Source organism: Schistocerca piceifrons, chromosome 3, assembly GCF_021461385.2.
Source record: "Schistocerca piceifrons isolate TAMUIC-IGC-003096 chromosome 3, iqSchPice1.1, whole genome shotgun sequence".
Classification (NCBI taxonomy): domain Eukaryota; kingdom Metazoa; phylum Arthropoda; class Insecta; order Orthoptera; family Acrididae; genus Schistocerca; species Schistocerca piceifrons.
This window is the reverse complement of record NC_060140.1, coordinates 880821143-880845573: the sequence shown is the minus strand read 5'-3', so window position 1 is coordinate 880845573 and position 24431 is coordinate 880821143. Positions and strand designations below refer to the sequence as shown.

The 24431-nt window shown below is 45.3% G+C and overlaps 1 protein-coding gene across 1 annotated transcript in view; it reads left to right on the top strand.

Annotated features, from left to right (window-relative positions):
• Positions 1-24431, top strand: part of LOC124788245 — a 460001-nt gene that overhangs the window by 151346 nt on the left and 284224 nt on the right. The gene's annotated exons all lie outside the window — the stretch shown is intronic.

Sequence of the window (24431 nt, the reverse complement as noted above, 5' to 3'; positions counted from 1 at the left end):
GTAGTATGCAACTGCGGCACGCGTAGTTAGTAGACCGTGCTAGTTCGGTGAAATCTCGTCGCCGCAGGGCCGGCGAATTCAATAAAATGGTCTTGGTGTCACCCAGAAACGTCAGGGAATATTTTGTCTGTAACAAAAGTTGTCCCCCACGGCATGATCTATTACCCCTAGACGTTAGTCGCAAGGGCTATCAAGAGCAATAGTCGTGTAACAATCTCTTGGCGTCATCCCGAAGTTACTTTCATGTCCGTCGATTTTGTCTCGTTACAAACCACGTGTTAATTTCTGCCAGATAGGATGTACTGAAGCCTTGCACCAACATGTACCGTATTTCGTCCACTAAGCATCAGTGGCGGACCTACATCCAGTGCCTTTCGCAAGACTGGGAACATGCCGCTAACCTGGGCACCGTTCTCTATGACGCTCTGTGCGTGATGGACGGACGGAGCGTGGCGAGTTTCACAAGACTACTGTTTGTGAAATGCTGTGCAGGTGGTTTTCGTTTTCCAAAATGGTCTCCTGACTGGAATACACCCATTGTGCCTGGTACTGATGCTATTAGTCTCTCGTTGCGGCAGCATAACCCTGAGTGCTCCCGTTCTCCTGGTAGCCACAGGGAGGCCTCTGTCTCTGCGCACAGTGGACCATTGTTGAGCGCCTCTGTTGTCGGGGAGCCTCGTCCTTACCACCAGGCAAGTACACAGAGCTTAGGGGGCGGGGAACGGAGCAGCTGAAAGACCGAAGGAGAGAAAAACATGAAAAAAATATCACACTAAAGCTGCTTTCACCCCTGTACGTGAACGCGAACATAGAACGGATGAGTTTTGTGACATCATAACGAGGAATTGCACATTGGGGAGCATTTGTGTGTGTGAACAACAGAATCGAACTTGTTGGATTTTCTCATCGCACTACGAAAGGAGAACTAATGCGATGCAGGATAGCTTTCTGTGTCACAGTTCTGACTGAGTATACGTCATATTGCAATACATGTTTCTAAAATTAGACTGCGTGATTTTTGTACTACAACTTGCATATGACCGAACTATATTGTTTCACTGCGTCGCCACGTTGAAGCGGTTAAAAAGCTCGTTTTTAAGTGCAGTGGTATGGTTGTGAATGTAAACCTATCAACATTTACTCAGTCATTGTCTGTGGACGTATTTGCTGGTTATGTAGTACGGGACTCTGTATGACATAAACTTCAAGATACATAGGCATCTGTGAAATAACATTTGAGTGAGTCAGTGAGGCATGCATAGAAGCGCATTCGGTGCATACTGCTTTCGAAAAAAGCGATTTGTGTTCAAGTATTTTCACGTTTTATTGCTCGGGAAAGTTCCAAACTTATTCAGATCTATTGACAGCGATAGTTTCCGTAATTAATTCCCCTTTGGGCAAAAGAAAAATCCGGGCGGCGGATGAACGACCGTTGGTTTTGTACACCGGCCAACCTGAATGTGGTATTTTGGCGGTTTCCCACGCTAGTTTAGCAAATGCTGGGCTGGTCGCTAATTTCCGACTCAGAAAATGTAATACACAAACAGTTAAATTACGGCAACAAACAGAACAAAGTTTACACTATTCACCGACAAATGGCGCACTCGATTTCCAACAGCATAACTGACGGTTGCGACGACAGGAACGGCATCCGGCCGAAAAGTTAAATAACTTAAATTTACCTAATGTTGAGTACACCGGACCCCGTTCTAGTAGACGGGATTAACGCTGAGAAAGTGAAGAAGACGAAGAAAAAATAACTGTCTTACGAGAAAAACTGACAACTTTATGTAGACGAAAGGGTTTCAGCCTATTCAGAACACCTTACCTAGAGGGCCCTTTTTGAATTTTGGCTAGCACAAATATAAATAACCTTCATACATCTTCATCTTCTGATGAGCCATGCGGAAGCTACATATTCATTTTAGCAGCGTGGTACTAGGTTCTAGAGGTTGCTGCTTTGGGCTATGTGGACTGTATTGGTGTTAATAATATCCAACTGACAGCTTCCATTTTCCTTGCTTGTCGGCCGCAGAATTAACAACTATCTATTGTAAGATAATGGTTCAAATGGCTCTGAGCACTATGGGACTTAACCTCTGTGGTCATCAATCCCCTAGAACTACTTAAAACTGACTAACCTAAGGACATCACACACATCCATGCCCGAGGCAGGATTCGAACCTGCGACCGTAGCAGTCGCGCGGTTCCAGACTGAGCGCCTAGAACCGCTCGGCCACCGCGGCCGGCTATCTATTATAAACGCCAAGTGTAAGCAACAATACGCTATCATACAGAATGTGGTGTAGCTTATCTAGACTAAAGTTTTCTGTTTATTCCCGAAATCGCATAACGAGAATATTGGTATGGTTTCCCTGAAAAGGACACACGTCATTTTCTTCTCCACTCTTTACGAATCCTAGCTTGTATCCCGTCTCTAATGACCTCGTCGTCGACGGGGCTGTAAATCGTAACATTTCTTCGACTTTTTTTGCAGATAGAATTATTTTAAAGCTTTTTTAACACTCTAATCACCCTTGAATCTCTTTTTTGAATTTTCTGAAACAAACTCTTTGTGGTCGGCAGAAGTTCCAGGACACATTGGCCAAGCATGTCTCATATGATCGTATTTGAGCGCTCACGTACGACACTGAAAACCGCGACCACGTTCTCGTCCACGTCGCTTGAGAGGAGTTTAGCTTGTTGTAGAAATGAATGTTCTTGCATTTCCTCGGGTTCGCAGGACTCAGGCTGTAGTGGTGATATTTGAACCTCGCACTCCTCGGGTTGCGCGAGTTATGAAAGGTGTTTTACTCTCCACTGTCTTCCTCTCTCCCTTTGACGAATTTGTTCCGCAGGTTCTCGGTCTGCATTGTTCTGAGTGACCTACACATCCGATCATGTAATTGCTATGTCTGGGGCCATTGCCATTATGCGGGAGTTAGATATGATACAAAGGATACCAACACGTCCTCTCAGAGGTTGGTCTACTAAGCACGAGAACGGCAGGAAGATGGTCAGCCGCAGGGGCAGGCGCTACAAGGTGCTTCGCATCACAAGGAGGTGAATCTCGAGACATTCCGTTTCAAAGAAGAGTCGAGCAGCATATTAGTTCCTCCCACATACACGTAACCAACTGACAGCAAAATCAGACAAATGCGAGCACACGCGGAAACTTAACGACAATCCTTCTTGCAGCGCACAATTCGCGGGGAGGCGGTAGTGGTATCCGAAATATGTTCTGCCACATACCGTAAGGTGGCTTGCGGTTTACTTTTATGTGCGTACTATATAGGCAGGTGAAACAACTCGTTTAGCGAACGCAGCGTGAAGTACATCTACCTCTACATTTACGTGATTGCTATTCACAATAAAGTGCCTGGCAGAGGGTTCACTGAACCATCTTCAAGCTGTCTCTCTACCGTTCCAGCCGGCCGCGGTGGCCGTGCGGTTCTAGGCGTTGCAGTCCGGAACCGCGGGACTGCTACGGTCGCAGGTTCGAATCCTGCCTCGGGCATGGATGTCTGTGATGTCCTTAGGTTAGTTAGGTTTAAGTAGTTCTAAGTTCTAGGGGACTGATGACCTAAGATGTCAAGTCCCATAGTGCTCAGAGCCATTTGAACCATTTTTCTACCGTTCCACTCTCGAACGGCGCGCGGGAAAAACGAGCAGTGGAATTTTTCTGTGCGAGCCCTCAGTTCTCTTATTTTATCGTGATGATCATTTCTCCGTATGTACGTAGGTGTCAACAGAATGTTTTCGCCATCGGAGGAGATAACTGATGATTGAAATTTCATGACAAGATTCTGTCCCAACGAAAAACGCCTTTGTTTTAATGATTGCCGCTCCAGTTCACGTATCATGTCTGGGGCACTGTCTCCCCTATTTCGCGATATTCCGAGACGAGACGCCCTTCTTTCGACTTTCTCGATGTCATCCGTCAGTCCCACCTGATGCGGATCCCACACCACACAGCAGTACTCAAGAATAGCGCGGACAAGCATGGTGTAAGCAGTCTCTTTAGTAGACCTGTTGCACATTCTAAGTGTTCTGCCAATGAATCGCAGTCTTTGGTTTGCTCTACCCACAACAATATCTATGTGGCGTTCCAGTTTATGTATATAGTTAAGGCTCACCGGCCATTTGACCATCTTCTTCTGTGCGGATGCACAAACAGTGCCCGAACTTTTTCGGGAATCGGCAGTAAAGCCGCGAGTTTAATGGGCAGGGGCATTATGAATATAGTGTGGGACAATAATTTGCGAATGTGGGTCTGACTGGAGGCGTGCGAGAGATAAGTGCCTGCAGTCGCACTATCCTCTGTGTACTCGGTTGCTCAGATGCCGGCACGGTAGCTCAGCGTGTTCGGTCAGAAGGTTAGCTACCCTCTATAATAAAAAAACTGAGTCAATCGGTCAACAACGAAGTTAAACGGATGTCATAAGACGTCCGCCTCGAGCAGATGCAACGAACAAAAGCGGAAAAAAAAGGATAGAGCGTCTGCCATGTAAGTAGGAGATCCCGGGTTCGAGTCCCGGTCGGGGCACACATTTTCAACAGTCCCCGTTGACTTATATCGTCGCCTGTATGCAGCTAGGGGTAATCATTTCATTGTAGTTCCAGTTTAGGTTATTTGTAATTGTAATCCTTAAGTATTTAGTTGATTTTAAAGCGTTCAGGTTTGTGTGACTTATCGCGTAATCGAAATTTAGTGGATTTCTTTTAGTACTCCGAATAACTCCACACTTTTCTTTATTCAGGGTGAATTGCCACTTTTCGCACCATACAGATATCTTATGTAAATCATTTTGCAATTCGATGTGGTTATCTGATGAATTTACAAGACGGTAAATGACAGCATCATCTGCAAGCAATCTGAGACGGCTACTCAGATTGTCTCCTATGTCGTTAATATAGATCAGGAACAACAGAGGGCCTATAACACTTCCTTGGGGAACGCCGGATATTACTTTTGTTTTACTGTTATATTGAACATTTTCCGTCTATTACTACGAACTGTGACCTTTTTGACAGGAAATCACGAATCCAGTAAAGCTGGCGCTGTCAACTTAATCTTGCCATCGTCGACATCCACACTGAAGTCTCGTCATCAATTCTTGTAACTCGAGCAGCGTGCAGCACTGAAAGCTTAGGCCTCGTTGCTCGGCACGTGTGTCGTGGCGAGGCGTCGCGGCTAGCACGGCCCACTAGTTTGTGAGGAGACGCGGAAGCGGTGGCGCCAGCGCTGCTATGTCCTTAGCAGGCGTCGGCTTCCTGCCACGTCACTTCCGGCGCCCTCTCCCCCCGGCTTGCGTAACGCACAGCAGACGTTACCGCACACGGAGCATGCGGCGCGGCCCACGCGCAGAATCGCCGCGGCCCTTCTGGCGACTCGTGCCCGTATTCCTGGAAAGCGTCGCAACTGGTGTGCTGCGACCTGTCTGCTAGACTGCCGCCACGCACGTGCTACAAGAGCGGAGCTCTCGTACTTTTGTACTCCGCAAAAAACATCATAGTGTGTGGCGGGAGGTTCTCTCTGTACCAGCCTCACTTGCCCCCTTTCCTGCTCGTTCCGCGAATAGTAGATGGGAAGAACGAACGTTGGAAAGCCACCCTATGAACTCGAATCGTTCTAGTTTTCACCTTACGATCTTTTCGCGAAATATACGTAGGGGTAAGCAGTATGTTGGCTGACTCTTCTAGGAACGCTCTAGAATTTCGACACTGTATTACACTCTGAAGGACAACTGTTGTGGCGCCCGCGACTGGAACTGGATGAGTACGTATGTGATACCTTCGCACTCACTAACCGAACCTGTAACGAAATGCACTGCTCTTGGTATCTTTTCTATTTCGTCTACCAATCCTATATGGTAAGAGTCCCATACTGACAAGCAATACTCAGGCAACAGTCGAACGAGTATTTAGTAAGCCACTGCCTTCGTGTTAAGGAAGAATTCTTGCTGTGAATCTTCGCCCGGCCTCCCGCCTTTCTTACGATTAGTTTTATGTTGCCGCTCCACTTTATATCCCGTACGCATACTCTCAAGTATTTAATTGATGTGACTGCTTCAAATGATTGTCCGGGAATCGTGTAATCATACAATAACGGAGATATCCGCCTCTTCATGTGCCAATCATCTAAAGCCAAATCCCAACAAGACTCAGGTGTGCGCATTTCACTTGAAGAACAGAGAAACTCGGCTGGAACTGGACGTTACATGGCAAGGCAAACGACTGGAGCATCGTTCAACGCCAGTATATATGGGTGTTCCCCTTGACCGAACTCTGACCTTCAAGAAAAATCGCCATAACACCAGGCTGAAAGTTATTTCAGGGAATAACATCTTGAGGAAGCTCACATCCACCGCCTGTGAAGCAAGCCCTCCCGTCCTGAGAATTTCGGCTCTTGCTGTGTGTGTCCGCTGCAGAGTACGCTTCACCTGGCTGGACTGCATCCAAACAGGTTGATATTGCAATCAATGAGACCGTCCGAATCTTGTCGGGATGTATGACGCCAACTCCAGTCGATAAAATCTACCAGATTCTTCGAATAGCTGCCCCCATTATTAGAAGGGCTGTTGTTGCTGATGTAGAGAGGACTAAGCAGACTTATGATCCCCGACATCCACTGCATGGTCATCAGGCTGTAGTCCGTCGACTGAAGCGGAGAAAGTGCTTCGTCGCCAGGAATCAACCACTAGAGGGAACACCAGAGTCTAACCGCATCACCAGGTGGAAGCGCAAGCTACCACCTGATATCCCTGAAAAGGAAGAGCTAGCTCCAGGAAACGACTTTCCCTACCCTATTTCAGAACAACATGCGAAAATGGGGCATTCTTCCAGCTGATAGAGATACATCCTGCGAGTGCGGAACAACGCAAGACCCGGCCCACCTGCTAATATGTCCTCAACTTGAACAACCCTGCACAACACAGGACCTGATCGAGGGAACCAACAAGGCCATCGGAGTGGCTACCTTCTGGAAATCCTGACCGGACGCGGAAATGAATGAATGTGCAATATGTTACATTTATTTATCTTGAGGGCAAGAAGCGCCGATCTTTTTGCACGTATTCCTTCATTTCACTACAGTTTTCTATGCGGCGTAATTACGACCGTGAAGAAATCATTAATTGGGCGTCCCGACTCGAATTCCTTCTCATCGATACTTGTGAAGTTGCAGTCTTCTGGCTGGTTTCATGCTGTGTGCCATGCTTCGTCTCTTGTGGCAGTATCATAATTTCAGAGTACCACATACACAAAATGTCCTCAATTATTTATTGTGTGGTTTCTGATTTGTCTTTCCCTACACTTTTTGTCGCCTATGACTTCCTCAGTACCAAGGAAGTCAATCGCTTATATCTTAAAACATGTCCTTTCATCCTGTCGCTTCATCCACGTAATATATGTGATTCTTCCGAGACTCTTTACATTTCTTATGTTGTCAGTACACTTTATTTACAGCATTTTTAACACTAAATTCCAAACACTTCTCTTCTGTTCCTTTCTGTTTTCTCCCACAGCCCATTATTCATTCACATACAATACTGTGCTCCAGATACATCTTACTGTAGTACCGTGAGCTCTGGATAACCTTGATTACATCACAGAGCCGAATACGGGACTGACACCTTCTTAGCTCTACTTGTTCTCTTACCGATATTCCACCAACGACCTTGAAGTTTCAGGGAGAAAAGTCTAATTATGAGGTAGGAGAGTCAAACCGTCTTTCCAAATCACAAACCTTAGTTTTCACTGAAAGGACACAATTTATTTACTTTGACTCAGCCTTGTCAAGTCCTTTCTCGGGTGCTCTAGCTGCGTTTTTTCCCCTTCTTTATAGTTCGTGTGTCGGCATTAGTTGCTGATCGTGCAGCAAGGCTAACGGTCTTGTGGAGAACCAGGGGTAATCCCCAAAACTGACGGTTTTGTTTTTTTCGTGTTCGAGGATAGGACGGGATACTGTCACCCTCGCGATGCCGATTGAGGAGTCATTTGAAAGAGTAGTAGTGTCTCCAAAGTTTGAGAAGCTGACTAGCGACCGAGAGAACGTTGTATTGACTCCGCACCATCCATACCGCATTCGAATGGCGCCGTTCAGAGGGGGTGACACGGCGGCCGGTCGGCCCTGAATAGTTTGTCACGGGTCTTCCGCTTAATGATAACTAAAATAGTCACAAAGTGTTTTACCGTTGTTGTTGTGGTCTTCAGTCCTGAGACTGGTTTGATGCAGCTCTCCATGCTACTCTATCCTATGCAAGCTTCTTCATCTCCCAGTACGTACTGCAACCTACATCCTTCTGAATCTGCTTAGTGTATTCATCTCTTGGTCTCCCTCTACGATTTTTACCCACCACGCTGCCCTCCAATGCTAAATTTGTGATCCCTTGATGCCTCAGAACATGTCCTACCAACCGATCCCTTCTTCTAGTCAAGTTGTGCCACAAACTCCTCTTCTCCCCAATTCTATTCAATACCTCCTCGTTAGTTATGTGATCTACCCATCTAATCTTCAGCATTCTTCTGTAGCACCACATTTCGAAAGCTTCTATTCTCTTTTTGTCCAAACTATTTATCGCCCATGTTTCACTTCCATACATGGCTACACTCCATACAAATACTTTCAGAAATGGCTTCCTGACACTTAAATCTATACTCGATGTTAACAAATTTCTCTTCTTCAGGAACGCTTTTCTTGCCATTGCCAGTCTACATTTTATATCCTTTCTACTTCGACCATCGTCAGTTATTTTGCTCCTCAAATAGCAAAATTCCTTTACTACTTTAAGTGTCTCATTTCCTAATTTAATTCCCTCAGCATCACCTGACTTAATTCAACTACATTCCATTATCCTCGTTTTGTTTTTGTTGATGTTCATCTTATACCCTCCTTTCGAGACACTGTCCATTCCATTCAATTGCTCTTCCAAGTCCTTTGCTGTCTCTGACAGAATTACAATGTCATCGGCGAACCTCAAAGTTTTTATTTCTTCTCCATGGATTTTAATTCCTACTCCGAATTTTTCTTTTGTTTCCTTTACTGCTTGCTCAATATACGGATTGAATAACATCGGGGAGAGGCTACAACCCTGTCTCACTCCCTTCCCAACCACTGCTTCCCTTTCATGTCCCTCGACTCTTATAACTACAATCTGGTTTCTGTACAAATTGTAAATAGCCTTTCGCTCCCTGTATTTTACCCCTGCCAACTTCAGTATTTGAAAGAGCATATTCCAGTCAAGTTTTACCGTTAGAACAATAAAATAATGGAACTAAAATACAGCAGAAGATGATTCCGTTTGATAGCATTTCTCCAAAAAGCGCAAATGGTGATGAACTGGTGCTGTGGTGTAAGTAGATGTGATTCATACGGCACGTCCGTGGATGTCATTCTTACAATAAGTGCCGTAATGACAGGGAAAGGAGGATGGAGGAGTGAGGAGCAGTGCAGTTAGACTGTTATAATTTTGGAACAGGGGAAGCGGATATTATGTCGGAAGTGTCTCTGAGCTACAGATGTTCCTGGAAACAGATAGCAGATGGGGTTGTGGGGTTATGGTAATCGTCCGAGAGGCTGAAAGTGGTATTGGAACGTTTATCTACAGATAGGGTTTAGAGGCTAAGGATGTAGTTGGTCGGATAGGTAAACATAAGTACGAGTACTGTTTTTCCGTGGGGTACAGTATGTAGGGTGTAGAGATGGTGGGACGGCGCGTGCTGATGTAGGCTCGGCAGCAGGATGGGACTGCAGAGCACTGGCGTACAGTGGAGTTTTGGTCTTCAAGTTTTCGGAATGAATAGGATTTGCGAAAATGGTGAAGGAATTTGAAGACACGTAGAAATTTTATCATTTGCTATAGAGTACGTATGTGAATGGGACGACGAGTTCTGAAGGTGAGGCGTAGTGCGTGGCGTTCAAGGACTACTTATTTTTGGGACGCGAAGGTCAGAGCTATTTTGACGCGAGTAGGGATAGTCCAGCTGGTTATTGACGCTTCCCTCTTATAAATGGCTGCCACCAAAAAGTCGCACTTGAAGTATCGGGCCCGGGACGTGAGTTATTTTAAACATACGAAAGTCACTACAAGCGGGAATACACTCGACAACTAGTGTAGTGTGGCTGCGGGTATCAGTCCGTAAACGAGTACACGGCAAGTGTTCAACACTACAGCGACAGTCAGTCTAAACAACATCGCCAGACAGCGCAGGGGTCGTCCCCGAAGGGCGGTCCTGCGGACACCTTTCCTTCCTTACTTGCGAGTGCTGCGCGGGCTGCTGTAGAACTTCGCTCTCTTCAGCCAAAAATACCAGAAGGCTGGGTGTCGGATAGAGCAGGTCGCGGTTGGGAATATCTGGAAGGAGAATTCCAGTTCTGGCATTCATCTGATTACCAGGAGGTATCTCCAGGAAACATTGGTGAAAAAAATGTTCAAATGTGTGTGAAATCTTATGGGACTTAACTGCTAAGGTCATCAGTCCCTAAGCTTACACACTACTTAACCTAAATTATCCTAAGGACAAACACACACACACATGCCCGAGGGAGGACTCGAACCTCCGCCGGGACCAGCCGCACAGTCCATGACTGCAGCGCCTTAGACCGCTCGGCTAAACTTAAACTGTGTATTTTTTATGACACAATGTTGTTCATTGTGCCAGACAAATATTAAATTTCCTTGTATGCGTGTATCAGTTTGTTGTGCCTGTGGGTGTAATGATAACATGAAGTGCTCATTTCTCATTGCAGATAAAGCATTGCGTTTGTAGACGTATCTGTTGCGTTCTGATATGTTGCTGGAGGTGTTTTGTCTTTGGAAAAGAAAGTGTGTAACTAGCTTCAAGAGTAAGAGGTCGAGGGCATATTTGGAATATTGTCCATGGCACTATACTCGAATGTAATCTTGAAAAATGCGCGGAGTAAAGAAAAAAAGTATCTTGTCATCGATTGGCACGGAAAGAACTGCAGTAGACATTGCCAAAGTTTCCACAATAAATGATTCGCAAAAAATTAATAAAAGCTAACTCGAATAATCGCGCGCGTTAGCACGCAGCTTCAGCGATTCTGGGAGGCGCGCCGGCCCCTGATCGAATCCGCCCGGTCGTTTAATGACGGTGGACGGTTGGCTGGCCAGCCTGGATTTGGTTTTTAGACGGTTTCCTACATCCAACTAGGTGAATGCTAGGTTGGTAGCCACGTCACGCCGCAGTTACACGACTTGCAAACATTTAGAAAACATTCTCACACTTTGACAAGGGGTGACACTAGACGCAGACAGATGAGGTACACAGATTCCGTCCTGGTGGGGAGAGCGAGCGATGGTTGGAGCACAGAAAGGGAATCCGGCACCCTCTGCCACTAACACCGCTAAATCCATATTAACTCGCCGACCATCTGAAGACATGGCATAAGCCCACGGAAAAAAACAAGTTAAGCATTTACCTATTTTGTTCTCTTACCGTGGCAATGTGTCAAAACCCGTGCTTTATAATCTACATAATTATTTCATTCCAAGCTTCAGTTTACTAATTTTGTTTGCGTAGTTAGGGATTGGACAGTGGTACAGCTCTAGCATATTTTGCATTTTCGCAATGAAACTCAACATCAGTGTTTTCTTGATATCAAACAGCCATCAGAAAATAATTTGAGACATAATGTCTGCGGAACTGCAGCGATTACTGTATGTTGTACATAAAAAGCAAGCCGGCCGCGGTGGCCGTGCGGTTCTGGCGCTGCAGTCCGGAACCGCGAGGCTGCTACGGTCGCAGGTTCGAATCCTGCCTCGGGCATGGGTGTGTGTGATGTCCTTAGGTTAGTTAGGTTTAAGTAGTTCTAAGTTCTAGGGGACTTCTGACCTAAGATGTTGAGTCCCATAGTGCTCAGAGCCATTTGAACCATAAAAAGCAATGTCAATCGCGTTTATTTACTGTTGTGAGCGCTTTCGGTCAGGAGAGAAATTTGAGGTAGCAGTGACATGGGCGTTGAGGTAATAGCGGCACGTATCTGCCAAGTGCTAGTTCTTGTCAACGCAGCGTAATGTTGAATCGTAAGGCGTACCGAAGCGCAGACGGCCATAATCAAAATGGGGCCTTACTGTACCGAGGTGCAATGGTCTGCTTCCCAAATGACTCCCATTAGCGAACTTGTCATAAATCTCTCCAGGCGAATGACACCGAAACGCTCCTTCGTCTCGTCCTCGGGGATGTCTCGATATCGACGGCACGTTTAACACTTGTCTTCCTTCCTTTTTTTACGACGTTTTTATTAGGTCGATTTCCTGTCTGAATGTTCGGTACAAATTTTGCAATTGGTTTTAAACTAACTTCCCGATAAGCTAGAGACATGAAATTTTAAACAGCTCAGAACTGGATGCCAATGCAGTATTAACTTGCCTTCTTTCCTGGTTTGCGGCGGAGGGTACGTTGTATCGCACTACCATTTCCCACCTTTCCTGTTCCAGTGGCGAATGATTTGCGGGGAACGATTACTGCTAAGCCTCCTTGTGAGCTCGAGTATCTGTAATTTTTACCTTGAGGGTCTTTTCGCAAAATATACGTAGGAGAAAGCAATATATTAGTTGAGTCAGGTGAAGAGAAACTGGAGTAAACCTGAAATTTATCACACGATTCTGTTGTAATCCATCAAAAGGTTTGAAATCGATTGAAAAATTTTATATTAATTTATTTATACTTCGGTTCCATCCTTCATAGACGTTGTTATAGCGACGGCGTTTCCCATTGCAATTCCACATATCTCTTGCATTATGCTCGTTATCGAGCAACTGGTCCACAAAATTATCGTGGAGTTCCTGAATCTTTTGGTTTACAAGCGTCCTCACCTGACTACACAGCCAACTAACACTCAACATTTCCAGGGGAAGGTGTGTGAGAACTGAATACATACTCATGTGTCAGCATATTTCTTCTTTCACCTTGTAGGCAGGAACGAGCTGCAACACTGATGGTTTCCATAAAACAATGATTAAAATGGCGATTACAACCCTTAATCTCCGTTTCAGGAAATCAACTTCTAAGTGGACGATAGCAATTTTGAAGACCGTAATGAGAGGCGCAGGTTCCATCCACAGAAGCTGGCATTAAAATAATAATAAAGAGCGATCAAATATTTTTCGCTTTTCGTTCGGCAGCAAAGCGGAGGCAGCTGGAATAGTGTCTGTTTCCTCGCAAGAACTGTTAAGATCGGCGTGTAGTATAAACAACTGTCCAAATTGCTTGTTCGAAGCGGTCTTTCCCAGTAGTAAGTTGCAGGTAGCGGCGGACAGGTAAGTGTAAGCTACTTTTGAAATTGCCTAGTCCACTAACAGAAGTGTCTTGGGTTCCACAGAAATGTCAGCACGTTCCATGTGCACAAATCTGTCACAGATTCATTTAACAAACAGTGTACGTGTTTTCTGCAGCTCAGTCTAGGTGCCCTTGAGATACTGGTTGAGAGGAAGTAGGTACCACTGCCCGACAGCGCTCACAAAAACTGCCGCAGACAGGCTATTACGTCGCTGTACACACAGGATGTTACAAAACGGTACCGACAAACTTAGAATGGTTGTAGAGGGTGCCATGAGGAACAAATTGACGATAGCAATCCGTGTCCGGAAACGTCATCCAAAGATGGTACAGAGCGTCGAAGTTGTAGGCACCGGCGCCTGCCACTTGGCTATCCCTACGTGACTTGTACGCTGACGGACCATAGGCGGAACGTCTCGCAGTGTTGTTTATTATTCAGGGATCACGACTGAATGCCACTATCGCCAGTGGAGAAGATGGAGATAGCTGCTGCGTAGACTAGCTTTCTCCCCTATGAATGTGATGCTCTGTTGAGCCGGTAGATGGCTGATTCATTTACATCCACATGGTTACTCTCCAATTCACACTTAAGTGCCTGGCAGAGGGTTCATCGAACCATTTTCATACTTCTTCTCTACCATTCCACTCTCAAATGGCGCGTAGGAGAAAGAAACATCTAACTCTTTCCGTTCGAGCTCTGATTTCTCTTATTTCATTATGATGATCATTTCTCCCTACGTAGGTGGGTGCAAACAAAATATTTTCGCATTCGGAAGAGAAAGTTGGTGATGGAAATTTTGTAAATAGATCTCGCCGCAAAGAAAACAGCCTTTGTTTCCGTGATTGCCACCCCAACTCGCGTATCGTATCAGTGACACTCTCACTCCTATTGCGCGATAACACGAAACGAGCTGCCCTTCTTTGCACTTTTTCGATGTCCTCCGTCAATCCTACCTGGTAAGGATCCCACACAGCGCAGCAATATTCCAGCAGAGGACGGACAAGTGTAAAGTAGGCTGTCTCTTTAGTGGGTTTGTCGCGTCTTCTAAGTGATCTGCCAACAAAGCGCAGTCTTTGTTTCGCCTTCCCCACAATATTATCTATGTGGTCTTTCCAATTTAAGTTGCTCATAATTGTAATTCCTAGGTATTTAGTCGAATTGACAGCCCTTAGATTTCTGCGATTTATCGTATACCCAAAATTTATCGGATTTCTTTTAGTACCCATGTGGATGACTTCGCACTTTTCTTTTCTTTCTTTAGTGCCATTTGTCTCTTTTCGCACCATACAGAAATTCTCTCTAGATCATTTTGCAATTGGAATTGATCGTCTGATGATTTTACAAGACGGTAAATGACAGCGTCATCTGCAAACAATCCTAAGGGGGCTGCTCAGATTATCACCTACATCATTTATGTAAATCAGCAACAGCAGAAGGCCTATGACACTACCTTGCTGAACGCCAGATATCACTTCTGTTCTACTCGATGATTTACCGTCCATCACTACGAACTGTGACCTCTCTGAGAGGAAATCACGAATCCAGTCAGACACGGGTTTCCATCTACAGTTTATTTTTCTCCTGGAACCCTCTAAAATCTCCAGTGTTTTTCGGTGTACGGGATAAAAATAAACTGAAGATAGAAACCCGTGTCTGAAACCGTCATTCACTGAGGTAACAGAGCATCACTTTCAAAGGAGACAAGCCATTTCTACGCAGCAGCTAGCTCCATCTTCTCCACTTGTGATCGTAGCAGTCGGTTACGATTCTGAATAACGAACGACATTGCGAGAATTACCACCTACGGCCCGTCAGCGTACAAAGTCACGTTTGCTGCACTGTAGTTCCTTCTCTAGATTGTCGCACAGATGACAAAATGGTAGATATCGAAATAGACGACAGAGGGATAGAGAAACAATTAAAATCGCTCAAAAGAGGAAAGGCTGCTGGACCTGATGGGATACCAGTTCGATTTTACACAGGGTACGCGAAGGAACTTGCCCGCCTTCTTGCAGCGGTGTACCGTAGGTCTCTAGAAGAGCGTAGCGTTCCAAAGGATTGGAAAAGGGCACAGGTCATCCCCGTTTTCAAGAAGGGACGTCGAACAGATGTGCAGAACTATAGACCTATATCTCTAACGTCGAGCTTCGAAAAAGACGATCGTGTGAAATCCAGCTCGCGCTATTCGTCCACGAGACTCAGAGGGCCATAGACACGGGTTCCCAGGTAGATGCCGTGTTTCTTGACTTCCACAAGGCGTTCGATACAGTTCCCCAAAGTCGTTTAATGAACAAAGTAAGAGCATATGGACTATCAGACCGATTGTGTGATTGCATTGAAGAGTTCCTACATAACAGAACGCAGCATGTCATTCTCAATGGAGAGAAGTCTTCCGAAGTAAGAGTGATTTGAGGTGTGTCGCAGGGGAGTGTCGTACATAAATGACCTTGTGGGTGACATCGGAAGTTCACTGAGGCTTTTTGCGGATGATGCTGTGGTATATCGAGAGATTGTAACAATGGAAAATTGTACGGAAATGCAGGAGGATCTGCAGCGAATTGACGGATGGTGCAGGGAATTGCAATTGAATCTCAATGAAGACAAGTGTAATGTGCTGCGAATACATAGAAAGAAAGATCCCTTATCATTTAGCTACAATATAGCAGGTCAGCAACTGGAAGCAGTTAATTCCATAAATTATCTGAGAGTACGCATTAGGAGTGATTTAAAATGGAATGATCATATAAAGTTGATCGTCGGAAAAGCAGATGCCAGACAGAGATTCATTGGAAGAATCCTAAGAAAATGCTATTCGAAAACAAAGGAAGTAGGTTACAGTACGCTTGTTCGCCCACTGCCTGAATACTGCTGAGCCGTGTGGGATCCGTACCAGATAGGGTTGATAGAAGAGATAGAGAAGATCCAACGGAGAGCAGCGCGCTTCGTTACAGGATCATTTAGTAATCGCGAAAGCGTTACGGAGTTAAACTCCAGTGGAAGACCCTGAGTAGCTCGGTACGGGCTTTTGTTGAAGTTTCGAGAACATACCTTCACCGGGGAGTCTAGCAGTATATTGCTCCCTCCTACGTATATCTCACGAAGAGACCAGGGCCCACACAGACGCGTACCGATAATCTTTCTTTCCACGAACAATACGAGACTGGAATAGAAGGGAAAAGCGATAGAGGTACTCAAAATACCCTCCGCCACACAACGTCAGGTGGCTTGCGGAGTATGGATGTAGATGTAGATGCTGCCTAAGTGGTGGCCTGGTGGCAGATGCCGGCCCCTGTAAAAACTTCGACGGTCTGTAGCGTTATTGGATGACGTTTCCATACACGGGCTCCTATCGTGTTTCTTCCTCAACAACCCTATGAAGGTTAACGGTATTATTTTGTAAAAACCTGCATACAGCCGTTTGTCGCTAAGATCATTGGCAACGAGTGTGGAGATATGTGTACGAAGAGATTTCCGTCGAATCGTTGACCTCGGTGAATGTTATCCAGGTCGGTATGGTACCTCTCTCTCTCTCTCTCTCTCTCTCTTTCACACACACACTGGCACACACACCGCAGTGTCGAGTCAAGAGGCTGGAAGAAACGCGGAGAGGAAGCGCGGCCGCCCCCGTTATTTGGGTCAGAGGGACCGCGCGCGTCGCGGACGTAATAAGCGCGGGCCGGGCCGGGCGAGACAGTGGCCGGCGCTGGCGCCTTTGTGAGGGCGCGGCCTTGGAGCAGCCCTGAGGGCCGAGGCGCCTTTGTGCGGAGGGAAGAGGGCAGAGGGAGCGCGGCGCTGGAGGGCCGGGTCGATTGTCTGGGGCCGCCATAATAGCGCTCACCCTCCCAGCGTCCGCGGACGACGCCCACAAACCGGGGCGCCGCGCCGCGCCGCACCACTGCCCAAATACTGCCACGTCCAGGCACCGGATTCCTCCGAGAGACGCACCACCTATTACGTTGCCGAAATAAGTTCGTAGCATTTTTGTTTTGCATGGCGGAATTCCTGTTGCTGTGGGTTTCTTTATCTACTGGCACTTTTTATTTGCAGCTTTCATATCATCGTTTTGTCATTTGGAGATAATGAGTGGAGCTGTGGATGCTAGAAAATGGAATGTCAAGTGGTGAAATTGGAACCTTTCCGTGGTATTCTTTTTGAACGCAGTAGAGGGATTGCAGCAGCGGACGTAGCCAAAAAACATGTATGCTCTGTATGGGGATAATGCCATTGGACAGAGCATGGCAAGAAAGTTGTTTTGTTGTTTTAAGCAGGATCGTGTTGACACAGTGATTGTCCACGTTCAGGAATAACTACGGGGTTTGATGAAGATCGTTGAAACGCATTAATCCACAATTATCCACGTCAGTGTACGCGAGAAATGGCAAATGTGATGGACTGTGACCACTCCACGATCGCGCAACATTTGAATGCAATGGTGAAGGTTCAAAAATCGGGTGTACGGCTATAGCAAGCTGTAAGCAAAAATCTTAAATGGCCATATTTGCATCTCTGCTTGCTCGTCATAATTGGCTCGGAGAACAACATCGATCATTCGTATCCTTTACCGTTGCTGGTGAGGAGAAATAGTGTCTTTGTGGCAACTAAAAATCACGTGATTTCTACAATCGCGGAATCGAAAAGTTACACCAGCGCTGGAAGGCTGTTGTAAATAATGGAGACTATATTATTGATGATTAAAGTCTCTATTATCTATATATCTCTTGTGTTTATTAAACTTGTGGGAACAGTTACGACCTTAAGGACGAGAGTATGTTTTGCGTGATATGTTGCTGCCAAGTAATATGGCTCGATGAAACTTGAAGCTCACATCGAAAGAACAGCTACAATATACTACAGAAGATAACGGAAAGAAATACGCAATGAGACAAACAGAAATGGCACTTTTATTTACGGTCCTTTACATATTACAAAAGGTGGGACCTGGTCCTTAATAGGGTATGTGATCACCGCGGACGGCAGTGTAACGTGCTCCCATGCGGACCAAAAGATTGGTAAGGAGTTGTTGCGGGAAGGCGCTGCTGTACCAGCGCGATTGGTAATTGCCGGATGGTTTTTGGTGACGTGGAGGTGCTGCAGTACGTCTCTCCAGTACATCCCCCCCCCCCCCCCAATCTTTGTGTTCTTGCCATCCACACACTGTTCACCATGTTTCTCACTCTTTTTTGTAGTGAGAAATATGGTGAACAGTGTGTGGATGGAGAGAACACAAAGATGTGAATATATGGCAGTAATAAAAGTGGTAGTGCGACCTCCAGACCAGATTTCAGGAAACGCAGATCAGCAAATCGTAAGTGATTACTTTTTTTACAAAAAATCACAAAGTGAACTGTTTGATAATCTATAACTAACAAAACTGTATCGTTATAGATCCCACTGCTGATGCCTTAGAACTGGAGAAGGCGAAACTCGTGTGGGATAAATAAAGTAACTGGCAGCAGGAAAAGGCAGTTTGATTTGCAAAACAAGTATTTATATGCTTGCTGCGGAGAATGGCCACAGAAACAAACTTGTTATAGTTTCAAACATTTTCTAAACTTTTACTGACTTACATGCTTAAAGTCAGGTTTTTAACGCATTAACTCACGTGTGAAATAATCAGAAGTTTGGAGCTGTTTTATAAGTGGGAGTTCAGTTATTTAAACAATCGGGGTTTGCTCGTGTTTTGTGAAGCCCTTGTTAAGCGAGCAATTGTCTGCTCAAAACTGAATACTCGCGGTGAGTGCGCCTTGCGTGCCTGCGTGTAAATCAGCCGCCACTCAAGTCGCGAGAGACGCCAATGATCGAATTACTGTGCCAAGAGTGCACAGATCCAAAACCCTGAGCGTGCCGTAGAATGCATGTCCACAGAGACATGCGACTGGCGTCGTCTGCTAACATCGGACCCGTACGTCTGAGTGCGGCCATGAGGCCCATTAAGAATGCGGCCATGAGTACCATTGCTGGCCACCTACAGATCCTCTGCCGTTGCCCCCCCCCCCCCCCTCTCCGGGTTTCAGAAAAAAGCTGGCCACGTACAAATTCTGAAGAATATAGAGTCGCATTATAATTTATTTCTAACGTAAGTAGCGCTTTCCAGAATCCGCCCGTTATACGCCTGAAGTCACGCAAGCCACCTTGGGTCGATATAAGGGTCACAAACGATTTCGATGTCACCGAGAACTGGAAAGCGGGTCTGTCGTGCGGAGGAACAGACAGTTTAAACATTAACCTCGTAAATTCATCCGTTACGTAAGTGTTCTGTTACACAATAAGATAGTAATAAAAATAATCGGATGTTAACATATTTTCGTCACACTCACTCACGTTACAGGAATGGGTTTTGTCTCTTTATAATCTTTATTTTACCGTCTGCTTCGCTTTCGTGACACGCTGCTTAGGCTGCAGGAGCACGTGATATTTCTCCCACCAGTGTGCTCCCACAAGCGAAACCAAATATCTGAAATCAAAAAGATGTTTATGGTTTACGTCAGATGGACAAAGAAAAGCATAAATAATAATGTCAGTACATGAAACACATGTTTAATGAAAATAGTGTCAATACTGAAATAGTCCGAGCATGGGAACGAAAGAAGTAATTGTCGATGTGTCGGCCGGAGTGGCCGGGCGGTTCTAAGCGCTTCAGTCTGGAACCGCGCGACCGTTACGGTCTCAGGTTCGAATCCGGCCTCGGGCATGGATGTGTGTGATGTCCTTAGGTTAGTTAGGTTTAAGTAGTTCTAAAGTCTAGGGGACTGATGACCCCAGATGTTAAGACCCATAGTGCTCAGAGCCATTTTTTGAATTGTCGATGTTATTTGGCGCTTTGGTAAAAGCAAAACACAAAAGGATAAAGTAAAAAGGCCGTATTTACTACTTTGTAAATATTGTTTGATCTCAGTCCAGTATGCAGTTTCTTCTGCATTTAGTACATCTTTTTAACTATGGGTATTTCTGTTCGAATTATTAAGACTGAATGTGCAAATTGTTACAAATTTCCACTTTTCATGAAGAGAGTTTTTCAAACACGTAAAAGAAAATGTCACGTTTTGAATGAGTGCAAAGCAAATGGTAAATATGAACAGAGGTATGATCCTATGAAAGTTCTTGTAATTTTCTCAAAGAAATGAAGGTTGTTGTTCTGAAATGTTTGGATGACGTTTTCCCTATCCCTTCAGTTCTCAACAACGTCGGGAAATCATTGTACCATCATTTTCAAGAAAAAGCACTATGGCTTTTATGTTTGTCATTAATAAACTCTGTTATCATTGCTAGTACCTTTATTGTGTTGCTGTATTTCGATTTGTTGTTTGGACGGCCGCTCATAGGTTAGGTTAGGTTAGGTTAGGTTAGGTTAGGTTAGCTCACTTTAACTGTTTAGGTGCTGAACCACATAGCACAAACCTGACTCTCACAGCCATGTAATTCTGGCACTGATATCTACACAAAGACAAGAAGTCGTGACATGGCACGCTCAGTACAGGAATACTACGCCGAGGGTGCTGCCGTAGAGTCGATGGAGTCGAGGAAGACGGCGGTAACAGGGGTTTAAAGCACAACTGAGCTGTCGGGATGTCTCGCTACTGTACGGAGGAGCTGGGTTCAATTCAGGGCAGTGTCAGGGATTTTTCCTTGATCCGATAACTTGGAACGGTGTGCACTCGGTCTAGTGAGATGAACTGAAAAGCTACTTGAATGAGGAGTAGCGGCTTCAGAGTTCGGAAAGGTGACAACGGCTGGGAGAGCGTTACTATGAACCATTGCCCTTCCATTCCGCTTCCGAGTGGCCCCCCAAGCAGGGAATGAGACGGCGGTCGTAAGCATCGCGTGGCCCTCAAATGGTTCAAATGGCTCTGAGCACTATGGGACTTAACAGCTGTGGTCATCAGTCCCCTAGAACTTAGAACTACTTAAACCTAACCAACCTAAGGACATCACACACATCCATGCCCGAGGCAGGATTCGAGCCTGCGACCGTAGCAGTCGCGCGGTTCCGGACGGCGCGCCTAGAACCGCGAGACCACCGCGGTCGGCTGCGTGGTCCTCAGGACGTTGTTTGCTGTCAGAATTCCTGTGTGTGGAAAGCGTACATGTTGGCTACCTCTCGCGTATAGCGCCTTTGTCTGACCTCAGGTCATAACGGTACCATACAAGTCTCAAATGCGCTCCCGCCCGGCCGGACTGGCCGAGCGGTTCTGGGCGCTACAGTCCGGAACCACGCGACCGCTACGTCGCAGGTTCGAACCCTGCCTCGGGCATGGATGTGTGTGGTGTCCTTGGGTTAGTTGGGTTTAATTAGTTCTAAGTTCTAGGGGACTGATGACCTCAGAAGTTAAGTCCCTTAGTGCTCAGAGCCATTTGAACAAATGCGCGTTTTTAACTGAACGATACTTTTTTGATCTGAGAGTGTGTTGGACATTGTCTTCCGCTTGTGACTGATGATCGATGTACTTGAAACTGACTCCTAAACAGCAGTTAAATTGCATTAAATGACATTCCTCTTCTGCTAGAATGTCCTGTTATGCAGGATTCAATGTCCATCATCTCACATTTCAACGTTGGGTCACAGCTACGGCTGCCAGGTCTCCCGTATTTTACCCACATTTTCTCCTCTCTCCTGTATTTACGACAGGTCTCCCGTATTTTACGGGTTTTCCCGTATTTTATCCATCTCACTTTTGACGTATATTTGATAATGTTTTCCCTCGGGTTTGATAAAGTTTTATTTGTTTACGCTAACATTTACGTACCATTCAGAGATTATCGTTCCCAAACCAGATATCAAGATTTCCAGTTTATCATCTTTGACTTCTCTCTTTTTCACGTTGGGCAACTCGAAGCTTCTGCGACGGAAGTTGTCCCTCGTTAGCATCTCAATGCACAGTTCGATCTCAGTTTCTACTGCATTTAGTACATATTTTTAACTATGAGTAGTTCTGTTCGAATTATTAAGCCTGAATTGCAAATTGTTACAAACTTTTCATGTAGAGAGTTTTTCAAACACGTAAAAGAACATGTCACTTTTTGAATGAGTGCTAAGCAAACGGTAAATATGAACGGAGCTATGAGCCTATGAAGGTTCTTGTAATTAAATGTTTTTAAATATGAATGGCCCTATGATGCTATGAACGTTGCTGTAATTAAATGTTACAGTAACTATGGTTCAAATGGCTCTGAGCACTATGCGACTTAACTGCTGAGGTCATCCGTCGCCTAGAACTTAGAACTAATTAAACCTAACTAACCTAAGGACATCACACACATCCATGCCCGAGGCAGGATTCGAACCTGCGACCGGAGTGGTCGCTCGGCTCCAGACTGTAGCGCCTAGAACCGCACGGCCACTCCGGCCTGCTACGGTAACTATGAATAGTGCTATAATGATACGAAAGTTGTTTTAGTTAAATATTTAAATACCGTGTGCAGTGACTAATCCTTGTTTATTTTCAACTTGTTTTGTTAAAGAAGTTCCAATATGTAAAAGTACCGGAAAACACACATTATTTGTATACTCTTGTGAATAGCTGTATATGGCAGACTCCTAAAGGTAAAACAGGCCGATAATAACACGATGGGACTATTTTGGCCAACATTTGCAAAATCTCCCGTATTTTTAGTTAGAAAAACCTGACAACCTAGGCCACAGCAGTGGAAATTGTATTTTACCCGCATTGTGCTACAGATTTACAAGGCAAACGGGTTCTGGCCCGGTTGCCGTTGTCGACTGTGGCTGTTGATACCGTTAGCAGCAAAAGTAACTTTACCAGCGTGGCCACTTGCCCGTAAATTACAGGGAAACTGAATTTGCTGGAAAGTTAAAGGAAATATAAAAGACTTGCGTGAGTATGTATATGGAGTTGAACTGTTCGTTGACGAAGGAAATCTTGGTAACTTTTTATAAATCGGTCGTGAGGTTTTGCTTTGGAGACAATCTGTTGTGGAGCTGCGTAATGCAAGATGAAAGAGGGTACTGAATTATTGTATGTTTATTGCTTTGTCACTGCAACGTCCGTCGCGTGTCGCCGATGTCCAAATTCTCCGTTACTGTCCGTTGGTTGTTCTTGGGCTTCAAATCCGTTTCCCATCGCACGATCGCGGAAGCGACGGAGTGTAATGTACGCTCGAAAATTTGTCAAATAACTATGAAATCGTCATTCGCGCAACGGCAACGGTTTTTTTAACTATACAAAAAGCATCTTCGAACACGGATCATTCGTAAATTAAAATTGGATACTTAAGCTCTCTTTTTAGTTAATTCAGCGCAGAGCAGTACTTTGGCAACACACTCGTATATCATGCTTGGAGTTAACAATGACCTCAGTGGAGAGAGCGTTCGGTTTGTAACATTATACGTGTTAACTTTCAAAGTCTGACACGGCATGGTACGGTATGGTGACAAAAGCTGTATGGTTCACAAAATAAAACTGTAAATCGTAGCTGAATTCGAATAAGCCCCTAATAGGTGGAGCGGAAACCCAAAAAATTTCCCTTCTGGCCATAAAAACGTAAAGTTGCCCTGACATGAGTATATAATAAAAACTGGTTCAGGGAAATTTGTAGTTTTATTCTGTTTAATCTGGAAATCTCAGGAAAATCTTTAGACGAAACATAGTCGCCACCCTTTGTATATGTAAATAGTGATAATGAAACTAATCTACAGTAGCCCTACGACAATCGATAATGTTCATCGTCTAGCTGCTCGCTTGTTAAAAAGTTTATGTCAGGGTTCTTTGCACAGTGGTCGATATTACAACTTGCCAAACATTTATCCTGAAACACTAAACTCAAGTAAGGAATATTGTTGACTTTGGAAACAATCACCACAGTAGCGTGGGTAAAGAGGTTTTGAGCTGGTGTGGTAGTGTTTATTGGGTGAGTGTTGCACACACGTATAATATTTCGTCATTGCCAGGAGCTTAGCACTTGGCCGATAGTGCCGGGAGCTCGCAGAATGAAGCCGTTGTTTGCCCTGCGGCTTGACTCCCGCGTACAAGAGCAGGCCGGCAGCTGTACAGCTGCGACGGGCGCCAAGTGCGGGCCGCTCTTAGAAGCGCAGCTGTGGCTCGGAGGCCGCTCGTTCCGTAAGCTGTTACTTCCCACTCGTATCCCAGCAGTTGAGGCGCTGGAGTGAGCG